Here is a 16,443-nt window from a genome sequence, read left to right on the forward strand (position 1 = left end):
TGCACGTGTTTCCCATTTTCACTTGAACCAGTTGATAAATACTTGGCTGTTTCAGAATAGGAAAAAAGTCTTGTGTGGTTGCATTTTTATCACTCTGAGAAAATGCATTGGTCATCATATGTGTACAACATGCTCTACACATGCAGATACCCTTAAAGAGAACTGATGTTCATTGGAACACCATTTTCCCCGTCCTCAGATTTGTCCCTGATTTGTTTCTCTGTGCTCAGCTACTGATTTCCTAGCTCGCATGCTGACCTGGGGCAAGCCCTGCTCTTGATTGAAATGTTCTCTGAAACATCTCAGTGAGGCTGCCTGCTTGCAGCACTACACACACCCTGCTCTTCACCCCAACCCTTAGGAAAATAAAACTAAGCATTTTTTAATCATAGCTCTAACCCCTTCCCATCAGCACCTACCTTTTTGGTGTCTCCCTCCCAAATCTACAGGTCTTACAGCTCCCAGATGTCCCATAAGTGTTTTCACTTGTGTGGAATGAGAAGCCATCCATGGAAATTGGAACTGTTGGGGACCCAGAAGGACCACAGACCCCTCTGCTTGTGAAGAATCATCAGTGAGTGCAGCGCCTGTGCCCCAGGAAGCCAGATGAGGGAGCGAAGAGGCACATATGTGAGAACTCCCTACAGATCTTCCTCGGCGAGCTTTCAAAGTGTACAGCCACTCTGAGTCTTCAAGTCTTTGTCTCCTGTCATCTCCATCTGTGTTAAAGCAGATCTGCATATATTCTGCTGACTGGATGACTGTGAAACCACCGCAGCCCCACCTACAGCAGGCAGGAAGACTTCCTGTTGTCTCAGTTCCAATTGGACCCTTTTATTACTGGAGCTCCAGTTTTCTCACCTAGCTGTCACTTTTTTTAAATGCCTTTGGGGTGATTTTTGCTTTCCTTCACCCCCACCAAGTTACACATCTCTGTTTTCTGACCTCTGGGCTCTTGCTCAGCGGGGCTCTGAAGGAGCAGTTCTCTCATTGGATGGCCCCAATCTTCTCCCATCATGCCCCGCTGTGACTGCGAAGAGAGGAGCTTCTTGTTGACAGTGCCCTGTGGAGCGAGGCTGTGTTCCCCACCCCACACAGTGCTCAGTGGGCGCCAGCCCTCCTCACGGGCAGCTTTGTGATTGCTGCCCTGAAGGGGAAGGCGCCTTCTTCCTCCCCGAGTTGCCTGCTGTTTTCTGAGCAGTGCTCCTCCACAGACATGGTGTCCCCGCCCCAGCAAGGCTCTTCTGTCCCCATCTGTTGGCAGTATCTTGTGGAGCATTTTGCCGAGGAAAAGGTCATTGGTAGACAAGGAGAAGGGGAAAAAGGAGTTTTTGTTTGGTATTTATTCTTTTTAAGCCCAGATTTTATCCTGAGTGAACCTGAGGTTATCCCTGTCTCGTTTAGGTGTGAGATTCACAGACTTCGGTGTAAGCGGTTTTGGAAATAGTCTCTCGAGCTGGCAGAAAGGACAAGAGGAACTTTCATGTCCTCTGTCTTCCTTCTATAGCCATGAACTGCTGAATATGTGCAAAAGGAGTAGGATTTCTCTTTCTTTCCCTCTCCCTAGCAAGGGATTTTTGATTTTTTAACAGCAAAAGTGAAGAGTGTTCTGATCATCTCCTCAGGGTCTTTTTTCTTTTCTCTTTACGTTCTAGAGCACAAGGCTGAAGGTGGCAGCTGAGATCTTTGGAACCAAAGCAGACCATGCTGGGCCTATGGCCTTGGCATCCCACCACTGAAGGCAGGTGGATGGCAGTGTGGCCCGTCACAGTGTGCCCCAAAGCCCTGGTGCAAGCCAGGAATCCTGTCTTGTAGCTGCACCATTTCCTCTCAACACTGTGATCTTCTTGCCTGTGTTTGTCAGTCCCAAGGAAATTAGAGTAACAAGAAGTGTCACTCTGTGATGTCTTGTGTGAACACAGTTTCTCTGCACTGAAGCCCACCTGCCACCACTTGGCAGTTTTTAGAACCAGACCACTTCCTTCATTCTCTGTTGCTATAAAGCGAACAGCTCCCCTATTTTCCCATTTCCTTTCTCTCATCATAGTATTTTTGCCCCTTAGATTCCTTGTCTGCTGAGTCCAAGCTAGACCTCGCTGTCTGTGGCAGAAGGACGTCAAAGCTGGCTCTGGAAGTTGGTATCTGCCTTCTGCCAGATGCTTTCTGTCCGCTCTTCCTTCCTCTCGATATTTCTGTTTCTGCTTTGTATTCAGTTTCGTGCAGCGTCAGCAGCACTGCTTTTGTGGTCAGAAACGGCTGTGACTAGCTGAACACCTCACAATGACTGGACACGCATGCATGTGCAGGGGCACAGCTGGGACAGCCTGCATGCAGCATAGAGCCACACTCACAGAAGCAGCTCCATACCTGCCTCACGGTGCTGTGGGACCGTGAGGTAACAGGGAGAGAGGCTTGTGCTGCTCCTCTTTGTGCTGTCCAGGCTGGCACAACGCCTCATTGCTGTGTCCCAGGAGACCAGTAGACACTCCTGCGCTGACGCGTTCTCTTAAGAAATAAGCTGTTGCCTATTCAGTGTTAAAGGCTCCCTTCTTTCTTTTTATTAAAACACAAGGAGCAGCTGAGGAAAGGGAGACAAGGTGTTGTATTTCTGACAAGTTTTAGAAAAAATATTGTGTACATGTGTTTGGAACTGTTGAAATGCCAAGTTTTCTGTACAAGTGTTTTTGTAATTAAACTTTTAGATTTTCTTTGTTTTTAAAGAAGTTAATATGCTTGCTTGACATTTGTCTCATTAAAACTTTTTTATGTTGAATCTACCTGATCCAGTTCTACTTGTAGTAAAAAAAAGAATCCTACTGCTGCTTTTTCTTCGTAAAGGCTTTGTCAACTCCACATTAATCATCAAGTCTGCTAGGCTTTCAAAACAGTAGCACATTCATTTTACTAATTGCTTATTCAGAATGTGTCTTCACCTGTTTGAAAATTCAGCTCTTCAATGTATGATACAACAATACAGTGAGTCCTGATTTATTTTAATATGGCAGTAGTATTCTGGAGGCAGCTTGGAGGATATGTTTAAAGTCAGTGACTCTGAAGTTCCCTTGATAGGCAATCTTTTGACAGAAGTAAGCTGTGCTTAACTGTTTGCTTTTAAAAAATAACTGCTACTTATCCAGTCAAAATATGTTTAAAGGAAATGCTTTTAAGGTCCCTAAGGTCAGGTGGCCTGGCTTCCAGTGCCTTCTGCTGTCCAGGTAGCCAGCTGTGTAACGTTGCTTTGTTTCAACTCCAGTGTCCTCCTGTAACAACACACACCTGAGCTTTTACAGTATTATTAGGAGGAGAGAATTAGACAACAGAAACCACCGTGAGATACCAGGGTGTCAGAGTTAAGATGGAGTCCGACTACATCTAACAGAAATCCAGATCAGCAACAGCTTTAATAAGAAGCAGATTGGCCTCCTAGAAACTCATGCCAGCCTGAGACCAGCGTGGAGACTCTCGTCTGCACCACAGCATGATTTCTTTCTCAAGGTCACTTCATGGTCCAAAATAGCCACTTGGCCGACAGCCATCATTTTGAAGTTCCTGGCAGTGTGAAGGAAAGAAGGCAAGGACAAATCGGCAAGCAAGCCTAGATTTCTAAGAGTCTTCCTGGAAATCATACTCAACACTTTCACTTAATTTGGCCAGAACCCAGTCACATCCAAGAAATGTCATATTCTTGTGTACTGCCCCCAATAATGTACAAGTTTTAGCAGAGAAGAAGGAAAAAATGAATATAGAGTAGGCACTAAAATTAATGTCATGACTTGTATGTATGACTACACTGAGCCCAGTCCAGCTGTATTAGTGAACAGGATGTCTTATCTTTCCTTTGCCTCTTGGCCTTTTTACGTGCCCACCCCCCAAACTAGAAAACAAACTAGTTTCAGTCTGAATTGGCATTTCCTGTTCCCACCTTACCTCCTCCCCTACCCTTCAACAGCTGGTGGCCAGGTTTGTTTGGCAGAAGTCAACATAAACAGGTGGTAATACTTCCGCTATTTGTTTGTGCCCTTTCTCTTAACTGCTCAGCATCTGCTGGATTAAAACAACACCAGGATAATCTCCCCCTAAGGGTGGGGATATTGAAGTACTGTTTGACAGAAAAGCTCATAGCTACTTCCTGCCCTCTGAAAGAATTTCCTGTCTTGTAACAGAGAGCTCCAAATCGGGGGTTTTTTCTTTGTTTTATTTACCTTTGACATTGTCTACACTCAGATACTATGTGCTTTACAGTATCCATAGATACAAACACTTGCTAATGCGCTAAGTCATAAAGAAAGGTAAGGATTGAGAGTCAAGAAGATCAGGTGAAAATGTTAATGCCTAGCAAAAGGCAGAATGGAGAAGGATTCTCCAGAGCATAAGACTGGCACTGGGAAATTAAGAACAGACAGTGCAGGTTTTCCAGGTAGAAAGAATTTTGTAAATCACCCACAACACTAGGTCAGTTGGAAAACAAAAGGACTAGGCACAGGGTCTCTTCTTTGTATTTCCAACACTTCACCCAACACCTAAGAGCCGGTGTTCTTTATAATCAGCTCATCCTCATTTCAGTTCACTATTTGAGGCTAAAAAGGTGTTCATAAAATGTGATTTCAGACAACTGTAGTGGAAAAGATAAGTGCGTATATAAAAAGTTCTAACATAACAGACATGTATAAGTAGAGATTTAATAAAGGTAACTTTTTTAAAAAAAAAACAAGGTCTTGCTAAGTCCTTAAATCACCCAGACTTGAAATACTCCTTCCTTACCTCTCAGAGTGCTGGGGTTACAGGTGTGTCCCACTAGGCCTACTTAGAGGTCGGAGTGCAAGAGGAAGTAGATTTGAATCTTGGGAGATTAGTAACTAATAAGGACTTTGGATTGTAAATAAAATTTATTTTTATTTACTTATTTTGCAGTACCGCGGTGGACCTAGGCTGTACCGTCGGGCTACATCCCCACCCAGTGCTCTGTAGTTTGTTTTGCTTTATTTTGTTTTTGCAGTACTGAGTATTGAATTTGGAGCCTTCACACTGAGCTTCATTCCTTTTGACACAAAGACTTGCTAAATTGCCCACTCTGGGCTCAAACTTGAAATCCTCCTGCTTCAGCCTTCCAGGGTGCTGGGATTATGGGCATTCCCCACCACCACGCCTGCCTCCCCTGTAGTTTTTATGTGAGATCATTCATGTAAAGCAGAGTAGTGCCTGTCACAAAGTGAAAGATAAATACAGACTGACAATTTATGGAAGACTCAGGCGAAAGAAAAATAACAAGTAGACACATACTGTAGGCCAACCATTCTGTTCTGCTTTTTATATAAATCATGTCATTTAATTCCTACCCCAGCTTTACAGAGTAGGACTACTGTACTCACTTTATAGACATGTAGACAGAGATGAAAAGGGACTGATACCCAGAGGATTCTGGCTCAACTGTACCCACAGTTTCAGTGCTAGCAGGAACCCCCAGAGCTCAGACCAGCAGCACACAGCTCCACTGTGTTTCTGGAATGTCTTTTCTGTGCTCAGGTTCCCATGGAGCTTATCTCCTGCTGAGGGAAGTGAAACTGTAAGCTGTGACTAACACCTCAGCCACTGACCAGGAAGAGATGGAATGATAGGAACTAGGGCAGAGGAAAAGCCTCTCTGAAAATGTCTCTCTGGGCCTTTGCGCTGAGCTACATCCTCATTCCTTTTTATTTTCCTTTTTTGAGACAGGATCTCACCAAGTTGCTAAGTTTCCCCGGCTGGGCTCAAATTTGCCATCTTGCTGCGTCAGCCTGCCAAAGTGCTGGGGGATTACCATGAAAAGTATCTTTTGAGGAAAGATAAGATTGGCTTTACGGAGCCTGTCATGGGAGGGGCTGAGGGAATAGCAGGAAAGGGCTCTGGAATTCCAAGGACTAGGACAAAGGCTGGAGCAGAGGACATGAGATGGAGTGGTGCCCCATAAGGGTGCTAAAGAGCTGAAACTATTGCAAGTACAATGTGGAGAGAGCTCCACGCAGTGAATCATAAGGTCAGATTTGGATTCTTAGGGACCTGTTACTGCTGTGTAGAGAATCATGGGAGGCAAGAGAAGAACCAGGAGACCACTTAGCCCATCGGCACGGGGTCCATTGAGCAGTGACAGCAGCTTGGCCTGGAGGAGGCAATGGGGGTGGCAAGGAACAGATAGGCTCGGGATATATCTTGGAAGTGTAATGAGAAAAAGCTGTACAAGATTGGATGTGGAGAATGGAAGAAACAAATCAAGGACTCCGTAGCCAGGCATGGTGATGCCTACCTATCATCCCAACTACTCTGGAGGCTCAAGCAGGAGGATTGCAAATTCAAACCCGGTCTGAACCTCACAGACCCTGCCTCAAAATCAAAAAGGACTGAGGAGCACAGCTCAGTGGGAGAGCACTTTCCTAGGCTGTGCCTTAAGTCCCCAGGACTGGGGTAGGGGTGGGGAAGAAACACACAATGGCCCTAGTATTTTGGTTTGAGCAGCTGGGTAGCAGATAGAGGTGCGATTATCTGAGATGGCATAGACTTCAGAAACAAACACGGGGAGGAAAGATGAAGAATTGTTTTCCACTGGTTGAATTTAAGATTCCACCAGTGGTGAAGCCCTGAACCGAAACCTCTCTGCTATCAGTTTCATAATTCCTTTCGGCTCTTAAAATTCTGTGATTCCACGCGCTTCTTACTTCGGGTCAGTATTTGCCAGGATTCCTTCCCTGCTCTGCGCACGCGCACACGAACACCCTGCTTCTCAAGCTGCTTGCTGAACTGTGAAATTAAGGAATGGTCTCCTTTTTAATTCTTCAAGCTCCTTAGGAAAGAAATTTTTAAACCTCGCATCTGCATTTGTTCAGGATTGGCAAAAAGCAACTGAATACTGTAGAATATAAAAATCATACCATAACCTGATGGTTAGAAAATCCTGGGTAGTAATGGAAAGTGTCTGCTTGGAGGAGACTGGCCAAAAATAAATTGACATCCTCCAAAGAAGGGAAATATGAGACGTCGCAACACAGCCAGGAGTTTTATCGGTTCAAAAAATGTGTGGCCATGGGAGCTGCTTTTGCCCTCTGCCAGGCAGCCTGGGCTGGGCTGGGGAACACCCAAGGATAACCTGCCCTCTCGGGGCTGGTGAATTTTTTAAGTGAACTTACGTTATATTTATCAAAAGAAGGTCTTATTTTTAAGGAGGGACTAATGTGGTCGTTGTAGGTTTTACTCACCCCTCAGAAGGAGGAATATTTCAGAGAGATTCATTCATTCAGACGTCTCCAAGTATTTACTGTGCATTTCAGATATGAAGTTGAGGAAGCCCCTCTCCTGGGGGACCTCCTGACATAACATAAAATAGACACAAATGCTCACTTCAGTAGGGTCTGATAAGTGAGCAAACAGCTGTGAGCACAATGCTGTGGAGATACAAAGAAGGATTCAGGGGCTGGCTTAGGGGAGGTCAAAAGCTTTAGCAGGGTGAGATTTTGAACTAGGCCCTAAAACAAGAATAGTTCTTTAAGAGAAGCTAGAAACAGATCTGGAGATCCGAGTGAATTTTCGGTGTGCTCTCAAGTAATTCAGTGTGAGTGGAAAACAGATCACATCCAGAGGATGGATGAAAAAATAAAGAAAATGAGGGGTTTTGAAAATGGGCCCTAAAGGGGCCTTGAACACCACACTAAGGGATTTGGCTTTGATTGTGCAACAGAGGGAAGGCACGAAGGCTGCTTCTGCAAGGCAGTGACATGAGCTGAAGAAAAACCAGACCAAGGTTCTTATTCCTTTTTTGCCGCAAACCCTCTGACAGTGTAGTGGGCCCTTCTAAGAATAATGTTTTTAACTTCACAAAATAAAATACAAATAAAGTTGCAAAGGAAATCAACTATATCAAAACATAGTTATCGAAAATCTTAAAAATGTTATCTAGTGATAGTGGTACTTCTTAATAAAGCATTAAATAACATGATATAGCCACAGCTTTAATAATGACCATAATTTTAAAGTAGTAATGATCATAAATGATATCTCAACATCTGCTATAATGTGGTATGAAAATATCTACTATTCTACCGGTGGCACATTTTAAAGTCCTGCCAGTGCTGTTGGGATTGGTTGGCAAAATTTAGAATCAAAGAAAATGCAACTTTTCAGCTAGAGAGTTGTGAGGTGGGGATGTGGTTTTCCTCTATCTGTGCTCATGGCCCTTAGGGTCAGAACTCGGGAATTCAAGGCAGTGTGGAGGTACTGTTAGGAGGCTCAGGATGGAACAGACCAGATGAGAGACATGGTGGGGAGGGAGCAATGAGTTTGTCTTGGTCTCTCCGCCCTTGTAGAGGAATTTCTGGTAGCAGAAGGGCTGGCGAGCGGGTTCGACCTGAGAGGAAGGCAGCTCACATCCTCTACGTAGCTCTCCTTGTGCTGTCTGCTTTCATTTCTTTGTTTAGCTGTTTCCTGCCCTCTGCAGCAGGCACCAGGAATCCAGTAGGACAGAAATGTTCTTGCTCACATGGGGCTTACTATTTAGTGGGCAAATGTGACAAAACCAACAGAAGATGGTACCATGTTGCTGCTCGGGATCCAGTGTAGGGAAGAGCAAGTGTGCAAGAGCCTGCTGGCAAGGACCCCGTGAACTACTGTAGACAACAGGGTCTGGGAAGGCCCCTCTGAGAAACAGACATTTAGGTACAGTCAGGGAGCATGAAGCCAGTTTCTCGTGGTGCTTTAGAGGAATTGAGAGAAAATCAAGAGAGCCAGAGAGAGAGCCATGGGGAAAAGCAGGGAAGGAAAACAGTTGTGAGCCCACACAAGGCTGTGTGGCCCATCCTGAGGGTTTGGAGTATTCTTCAAGTGCGAGGGGAACTCATGGAGCATTTCAGAGAGACTTATGATATAGTCGGATTTGCAGTTTTAAAAAAATTCCTCTGGGGCTGGGGCTGTAGCTCAGCAGATCACTTCCCTAGCATCAGCAATGCTCTGGGTTCAATCTTCAGCAATGCAAAAAAAATTTTTTTGTTAAGTCCTGGCTGCTGTGCGAAGAGTGGAGGGTAGGGGGCGGGCGTTGCAATCAGGAGGTAAGTAAGTGGTGGCTGTGGCTGTGACTTTGATCCTGCTGGAGGTGGTGCTGCCTGAGACTAAGGCTGTAGGAGTAAAGGGGGTGCAGGAGGGGTTGAACTATTCCAGTGGTGGGATGAACAAGACGAAAGCTAGCCTGGAGGAAGAGCAGGAGGCCAGAGGCTGCCACTAGTGGGTAGGTGCGCACCACTTCGTGGGCTGCAGAGACCAGAGGAGGGGTGTACTGGGGCAGGTGGTGCATTGAGTCAGAGGCCTTGTGTCCTGCTCATCTGAGAGGCAGGCATTTCAGGTACTAAGTGAGCATTTCTATTGACATTCTAGAGCATTACAGATAGGTCTGGACCCGGGATGACATTTACTGAAGTGTTCCAAGCTTCTTTTGTTAGCACTGTGCCACTTTGCCAGCAATGTCAGACCCCACCTCCCTCTTCCAACCCCAAACTAAAGATTTCCCTGTTTTACCCTTCACCCTGCTGCCACTGTTGACTGTCACACTCTTGACACAAGGACCCCCATCTGAACCTGGGTACAGTTTCTGTGGACTTAAATCAGGCAGCATCTTTACAGTGAGTTGTTCAGAGTTCTTCTTTGTGGGTTACACTGTGAGGTTCTGCAGAGATGGAGGCTTTATATACATAAAGAAGACATTAGGCATTCCTTCCAGTGAGGAATGTGTTTATGTTGGCGGATTTTATAGCAAATGTGATTGGGATGTTTACTGGTTATCTCTTAGAAGTGGATGAAAATAGCAGGACAGACCAAGCCCACAGCAGCAACTAAGCATGCTAACTACACAGAGGAAGGGGTGTTGATGACTGTAAACTGGGACCATGCAAAGGAGCTTCATCTGTAGACTTGATCCATGGCCAAACAGGGCCAGGATTAATCGTGTCTTGACCTCAAGTGTAAGCCAAAGGGTCTCTGCTAAAGATCATGCTTATTAAGGCAGTAAAGACTTTCTGCAGGATGTGCCATAATGAGCTGCAGGCTTTTAATGAGAGACAAGTGCTATTGTTAAAGTGATAACCTTCAGCATCTAATCTGAAAATGAACTGGGTCTGCTTGCTCTGCAAAATGAGGGCCCAACTGAGCCTGCAGTTTGCAAGAGGCTCGCATTTTCAGATGCTCTGTTGCAGGCAAATACTAAAGCTTCTGGGAGCGGTTTTGGTTTTGTAATTAGGTAAGGACTTTACAAGGGAGGAGCAAGCAGCTGACTCAAGGCTGTAGGCCAGTAGCTTCCACAGGCAGAAAAGTACAAACAGCAACAAGGTAAAACTAAGGCACTTGCTGGAGTTTCCCAAAGACCTCTGAAAGGAAACACGGCATCGTAACGCCATGAGCCTCAGCCTCCACCTCTCATAATGGCTGCCGCTGGCAAGGATAACTGTCTGACCAGAATTACCCCAGCATCAAAGAAAAAGTGTCATCTCTCCCTGGTCCCTGTCTTCCAGCCCCTGGCAGCCCCTCATCCAGGGATCATGTGAAGCTGTGTCAGCACCGACTTTGATGCTGGTGGGAAGGGCTTGGCTGCAGCCCTGACCTCCTCCTCCTGCAGCCTCTATAGCAAGAGGCACCTGACCCGCCAACAGGATGCTGCCCCTCATCCTGGACCACACCACCAATTGCTGCCCGCTTGCTGCTTGTCTTTCCCTTGTCATCCTTAGAGACAGAGGGCTGCTGGGGCAGGAAGAAACCAAGCATGGACTCCAAAATGCTGTGGATGCCAGAGCCTCAGTCTAGCTGCCTTTCAGGGAGGGGGAGAGCGACCTCCAGACTCCTCTAAATGTCCCTGTCTCAAACCCATGCAGCACAAAACAAGCCAGTTCATTGTGTTCTTGGATATAAATATTGATTCTGGGTGATGTTAACATTCTGTTCATAAAAGAATGTAGCTTACTTCTCCCACACCATATTAGACTGATGTGTTGTTTGGCCCAGAGAAGCACAGATTGCTGGCTTCTGCAGGGAAATGTGGATGTTTAAATGCATGCAGCTTTTGGAAGTCTAGGGAGAGGTCTCAGAATAGCAGCCAAGGCCCTTGGCTGGCTCCAGCCCTGCCCTCCTTCCTCCAGTTGCTCCTTCTCCATCTTCATGGTCTGCTTGTTGTTTCAGTATTTGAAATCACTTGTTATTTGGGAAAATGCTTTGTTGAAATATATCTTGTTACTTGAGGACCTAGAAATGTGGGGCATTTGCTTTCTTCAGGGGTGGGGGGCCTGAAAGGCCAGCATTTCCAGTTTCCTTCCCTAGGGGCAAGATCTGGGAGGTCTCCTCCTGTTTTCTTTTCCTCTCCATGTGGGCGGGGAGGGCAAAGGCTCAGACCAGAGGTGGTCCGTCCAAGCATTCCTCCCTGCAAGCCCAAGCCCAAGACTGGATGTGCTGGCTGCTCTGGCCAGGGAAATTCCCCACATTCCACGAGTGCTCTTGAGGGGGAAATCTAACTCCAGGGAGAGTGGAATTCTGGATGTGTCTGTGTGCTCTCTTGAGTGCCAATGCATCTCACAGAGGCAGGTCCCTGGCCAGTATTTCAAAAGAGTGGTCGAGCCCATTTCCAGATGTGTAGGAGGGCAGCCCAGGACCGTGCTGCCAGGAGAATCTGCGCCCTCTGCTGTCCGCCTGGGAAGCACTGCCACGGTGGCCAGGAACCCAGAGGACCTGCAAGGCCCGGGCCTGAGTGAGAATCCACAGCAGGCTCGCTGGGGTGGACAGGGCTACAGCTTCTTGCTCTCTCCACCGTGTGCTTGCATGGTGCTGTATTCCACTGGCTCCCTTGATGTTCTGTAGCTGTGGCTGAGCCAGAAATGATGAGGATTTACAATAAAACCTTAGCTTCCTGCAGCATGTGCTGGGCCCCATCATCTCTGCCTGTGAACCTGGCCCACATGCCTAGGCAAGACAATGGGGGCAGCATGCCCAGGAGGAGGCTTCCGCGGACCTGGCTGGCTCTGAGGCTTCCCGCCGAGTAGAAGCTCAGCAGCCCCACTCCGGCATGCTGGCATCTCCAAGGGGCTGAGAGCTGGCGCAGTCCAGACACTGGCTCAGCCTGCAAGCCTACACCCAGCCCCCGCCCCATTGCTTGCCAAGGGCAGCTCAGCAGTGGACTGCAGTGAGCTTGCTGCTGCAGGAGCCATGAAGTGTGTGTGCATGTGTGTGTGTGTGTGTGTGTGTGTGTGTGTGTGTGTGTACACGCATGCATATGTTGGTGAAAGACCAGGTCAGGCAGAAGGCTGGTGAATCAAACTTCTTGGACAACCTTTCAGTTTTGCAAAAGGAACAATAAAAAAGAAGACATAAGACAATCAGTTTTTGTTTCAGGGAAGGTTTTTATTTATTTATTTATTTTTAGTAAACCAATCTCCTCTCTGCGGGAAGAAGAGAAAACCCAATCCACCAAACAGCCCGTTAACAATACAATGCCCTTCTCTCTCTGGGACCAATTTCCAGACTGAACAGTAGTCCTGACAAGGTCAACAAGCTGGAGCCGTGAGCGGAAGATCTTTATCTAGGTGGGAAATAGGAAAATCATTTGACTGATAAAAGGAAATACAATAAATAGCATCTAAATTCCTGACTGCATTCCCTCGAGCCCCTCCTCTGCTAGAGAAAGTGCCCGTGCAGGAATCTGTGTGCTGCTCCAGCATGTTTAAAAATAGCACTGCACACAGCCCTTTCTTACCTTTCAGAAAGGCTTCATTACCAGAGCCTCCACCACCAGCCTGCAGAGCTGCTGCTGGCACTTTCTTCCCCCTGCACTGGGTTTTTCCTTTTTGGAAGAAGGAAGGCAGCCTGTGTGATGCATTTTACTCACGGGCCAGCTCTTGCTCAGCTAGTTTCAATCTGAGCACGTCTGGAGTGCACGGCGAAAGTCCATTGTATTTAATGGGGTGTTAACGCTGTTTATTCTCTGGGACTTAATGCTGTAATTTTACACTCTCCAAAACTAGCAACTCGAGGTTTAAGTGGTGTGCCCCCCCACCCCCACCCCTGAGGACTAAGGTCTCCAGACCCCTCTGGCCCTGCCAGCAGCATTCCCTCAGCTCCAGCAGCCCTCAAAGGCCTATGTATGGCAGAGATGGGGATTCTGGGGCACACCACCTGCTTTCTGTCACCTGTCTGCCTTGGTGTGGCCTGAGCTAGGTCTCTTCATCTCTTGCAGATACACTTTTCTCATCTGCTAAATGGAGCTTTTAATCTGCCTCAGGTACCTGGAAAGGCTGTTGGCACACAGGAATCTCAATGGAGAAACATCCCTCCAGGGCCTACAAGGACATTTGTCCTCTGCGTCACCTCAAAACTCTATCATCCCTCTACCTCCATCTCTCCATGGAACCTGGATTGGTTGGGGTTGGACTGTAAGTTCCACTGCTATGCTGGTGAGAGAGCGTGTTCTCAGCTTCTGCTTAGTCACAGGCCTGACCCTGCACGGTGCTGAATACATAAGCCACTAGACAATCCCTTTGAGCCCTGAACCCCACATCTCAATCAAAAGAAATAAAGCACGTACTGTTCCAATAAATTACGGCTTCCATTATTCCCATCTGATCGAAAAACTTGACTCAGGGACCTTCCCAGATCCACTCAGAACACCCCCTCACTCAAACATTCCCTAGGCCTGACCACCCTTCCTCAGAGCCAGCTTTGCCTTCTGCTGTCCACAGCCCAAATCTGTGCCCTGCCCCTCCCTCTGCACAGTTCCTGATCTCTATTTCCAACTCCCTTGGGCCTTCCCCATCCAATATCTTGCAGAATTCTCAACTCAGTTTGTCCAAAATTAAATACATATTCTCCCAAATGCACATCTCTGGTATCTTTGGCTCAGTTAAGAGCTCCATGGCCCACTTGTTATGGGTTGGGTCGAGATGTGCCCCCCAAAGCCTCATGTGGTCATAGGTGGGGCTTTTCCAGAGGTGGCTGGATCTAGAATGCATGATACTAGGATTGATTCATGGTGCAGTGCTAGAATCAAGAGCCCTAGAATTAAGGATGTAAGTGCTACCCACCCTTACCTACAGGTAGCCTAGATAAGATATAAGGGACAGAAAGAGCTGTGGTCATCCCTTATTTGCTTGTTTATGCTACCTGCTGCACGTGACATGAGCTATTTTTCCTCTGCAATGCCTGTCTGCCATCTACCCTGCCTTGGAGTGAGCCGATGATGGACTGAAACCTCGTGATGCTTTTCCTGGTGCTCAGACACATACTCCATGACCCTAGCATGCCTTTTGCCCACACCACTTGTTATGCATGCCCATTTTGTGCTGTGCCTGTTGGAGTGTGGTTACCCGGGCTTGTCTCTCCCCATCTTTGGGCCCTCAGAGCCTGGCATTGGGTCTGGGCACAGTGGGAACTCAGGAGAAGTTTGCTGGGTTTGTTTCCATCCCTGGGCCTTCCCTCTGTCTCATGTGTCATTTCAGTTGCCTTGCACAGTCTAGGAAGTCTCTGAAGAGTGGCTGATGTCACCTGTGTTCTCCCTGACTCCCACACACTCTTCCCCATGGAAGCTGCTCTTGGCTAAATCACCAGAGTCCTCCACGTTACCACATCCCAGCACCCTCTCTTTTCCTCCTCTTCCTCCCAGGACACAGCCTCATCGGCCACTGCCACCTCCCCATCTCCAAAGCGACTCTGTCCTCCTAGCCCCTGAGATCGAAGCCTGATGGGCTTTCCTGGCTCTTGCACTTTCCTGCTGTTCCATTTGATCCTGGGAGTGGAGCACCGCAGGCCTCTGTCCTTGACTCCTTTCTGCTGAATGGACTAATCTATTCCTGCCATTTAAAACCATCACAATCTTCAGCTTTCAGCCCTAGACTCAAATACATAATGACCGACTTGAAAATGAATCTTCAGTATCAAGCTCAAAAGCCTAGCCACTGATGATAATTTTACCTCCAGCTTCTCCTTCCCCAGTACCCCCCTTTCAGTAAAAGGCACAACCAGAGCCAGGTGTGATGGCGCATACCTATAATCCCAGCACTCAGGAGGCTGAGGCAGGAGGATCCCAGCAAGTTCAAGGCCATCCTGGATTATACAGCGAGATCCTGTCTCAAAAACAAAATTCAACAAAACAGAAAGGTACAACCATGATAAAATCCTTCCTGGGGTCATGAGAGCCATTCTTAGAGAGGAAATGTCTTGGAAGAGGGATATAACCTGGGGGTAGCTAAATTTCATGGATTCAAACAACTGACTTTGGTTTGGAAAACGACCACATTTTTTTTTTTATCAGTGCTAGGGTTGGAGCCCAGGCCTTACACATACTAGGCAAGTACTCACCATGGAGCTAAAGCTCAGCCCCAAAGGACCAGACTCTTGAAGCTGGTATTCTGCGCCCAGGAGGATATGATCCCAGATGAGAAATGAGAAATGAGCAGACTGTGATCCTTGAGTCAAGTCTGGCCCACCACATTTGTGCACAACTTATGAGCAAAGACTGGTTCTTATATTTTTAAATGATTGAAAAATATCAAAAGAATATTTTGTGACATGTGCAACTAATAGGAAATTCAACTTTCAGTGTTTAAATAGAGTTTCGCAGGACATGGCCACACTGTTTACTTCTTGCCTATCTCTGCTTCTAGGACACAGCAAGGCCAAAGAGCCGGATCAGAGAATTTAGAACCTATAGATCTCACAATGTTGGCTCCCTGGCTTTCTACAGAAAAGTGCTGCATTGCTCTGAACCAGTTACCCAGCTCGCTTTCCCAGTTACCCTGAGAAATTCCACTTGGCATGCGTTCATTTCTGTTCCTTTCTGTCTGAGCTCTACCTGGCCCCATACTCACCATCCAGCATCTTGTAGAATCTTCCATCGCTGCTCCACCCCACCATTTCTCGTCCTTCTCTCCACCCATCTGGTAAGACCTACAGTTGGTGGACTTGCCCCCAGGTCCTTGGGCTGCTTGCTGGCTTTTCCAGTACCTATGTCATGTGTCATTGCCAGATTAGGAGCAACATGAGGACAGGAATCTGTCTTGTGTCCCATCCTTGGGATACACTGTCTTGTATCCCTGGGCTCAGCACAATGCCCCGCCACATCATACACACTTAGAAAGTAGGTGACATTCCCCAGTTAAGTCTGAGAAAGCAGTTCTCCTTGCAGCATTGACCTGAGTATCCTTTTTTGTGGGAGATGCAGTTTGTCCAGGCTTCCTCTTGTTTATCCCCAGGACGAGGCATAGACTGGTGACTTGCAGGACAGCTTTGCACACCTGCCTGGGGTTTAGGGGTAGCAAAGTGGAACAAGCCCAGCTCCAAACCCAGCTCAGTCATGCACATCGTTTGCTCTTTTACCTGTCCTTCCTCAGTCTCAGTATCTGTAAAATAGTGTGGAAATTGGACATCTGCTTGAGCAGTGGATTCCTTAAAATCCTCTTC

At 47.1% G+C, this 16,443-nt stretch overlaps 1 protein-coding gene across 6 annotated transcripts in view; it reads left to right on the forward strand.

Annotated features, from left to right (window-relative positions):
* The window catches only part of Hmg20a (high mobility group 20A), a 77,253-nt gene extending 63,682 nt beyond the window's left edge, over positions 1 to 13,571 (forward strand). For 5 of the 6 annotated variants that reach the window (XM_013518883.1, XM_005393491.2, XM_005393493.2 and 2 more), the window contains one exon: positions 450 to 4,708. The gene's annotated coding sequence lies outside the window, so the exon portion shown is untranslated. Of the gene's footprint in view, positions 1 to 449; positions 4,709 to 13,270 lie in introns of those variants that run through there. The other variant, XM_013518884.1, reaches the window with a different exon arrangement.
* The last annotated feature ends 2,872 nt before the right edge of the window (positions 13,572 to 16,443 follow it).

This window comes from Chinchilla lanigera, unplaced genomic scaffold (assembly GCF_000276665.1).
Source record: "Chinchilla lanigera isolate Chin_1 unplaced genomic scaffold, ChiLan1.0 scaffold00049, whole genome shotgun sequence".
Taxonomy (NCBI): Eukaryota; Metazoa; Chordata; class Mammalia; order Rodentia; family Chinchillidae; genus Chinchilla; species Chinchilla lanigera.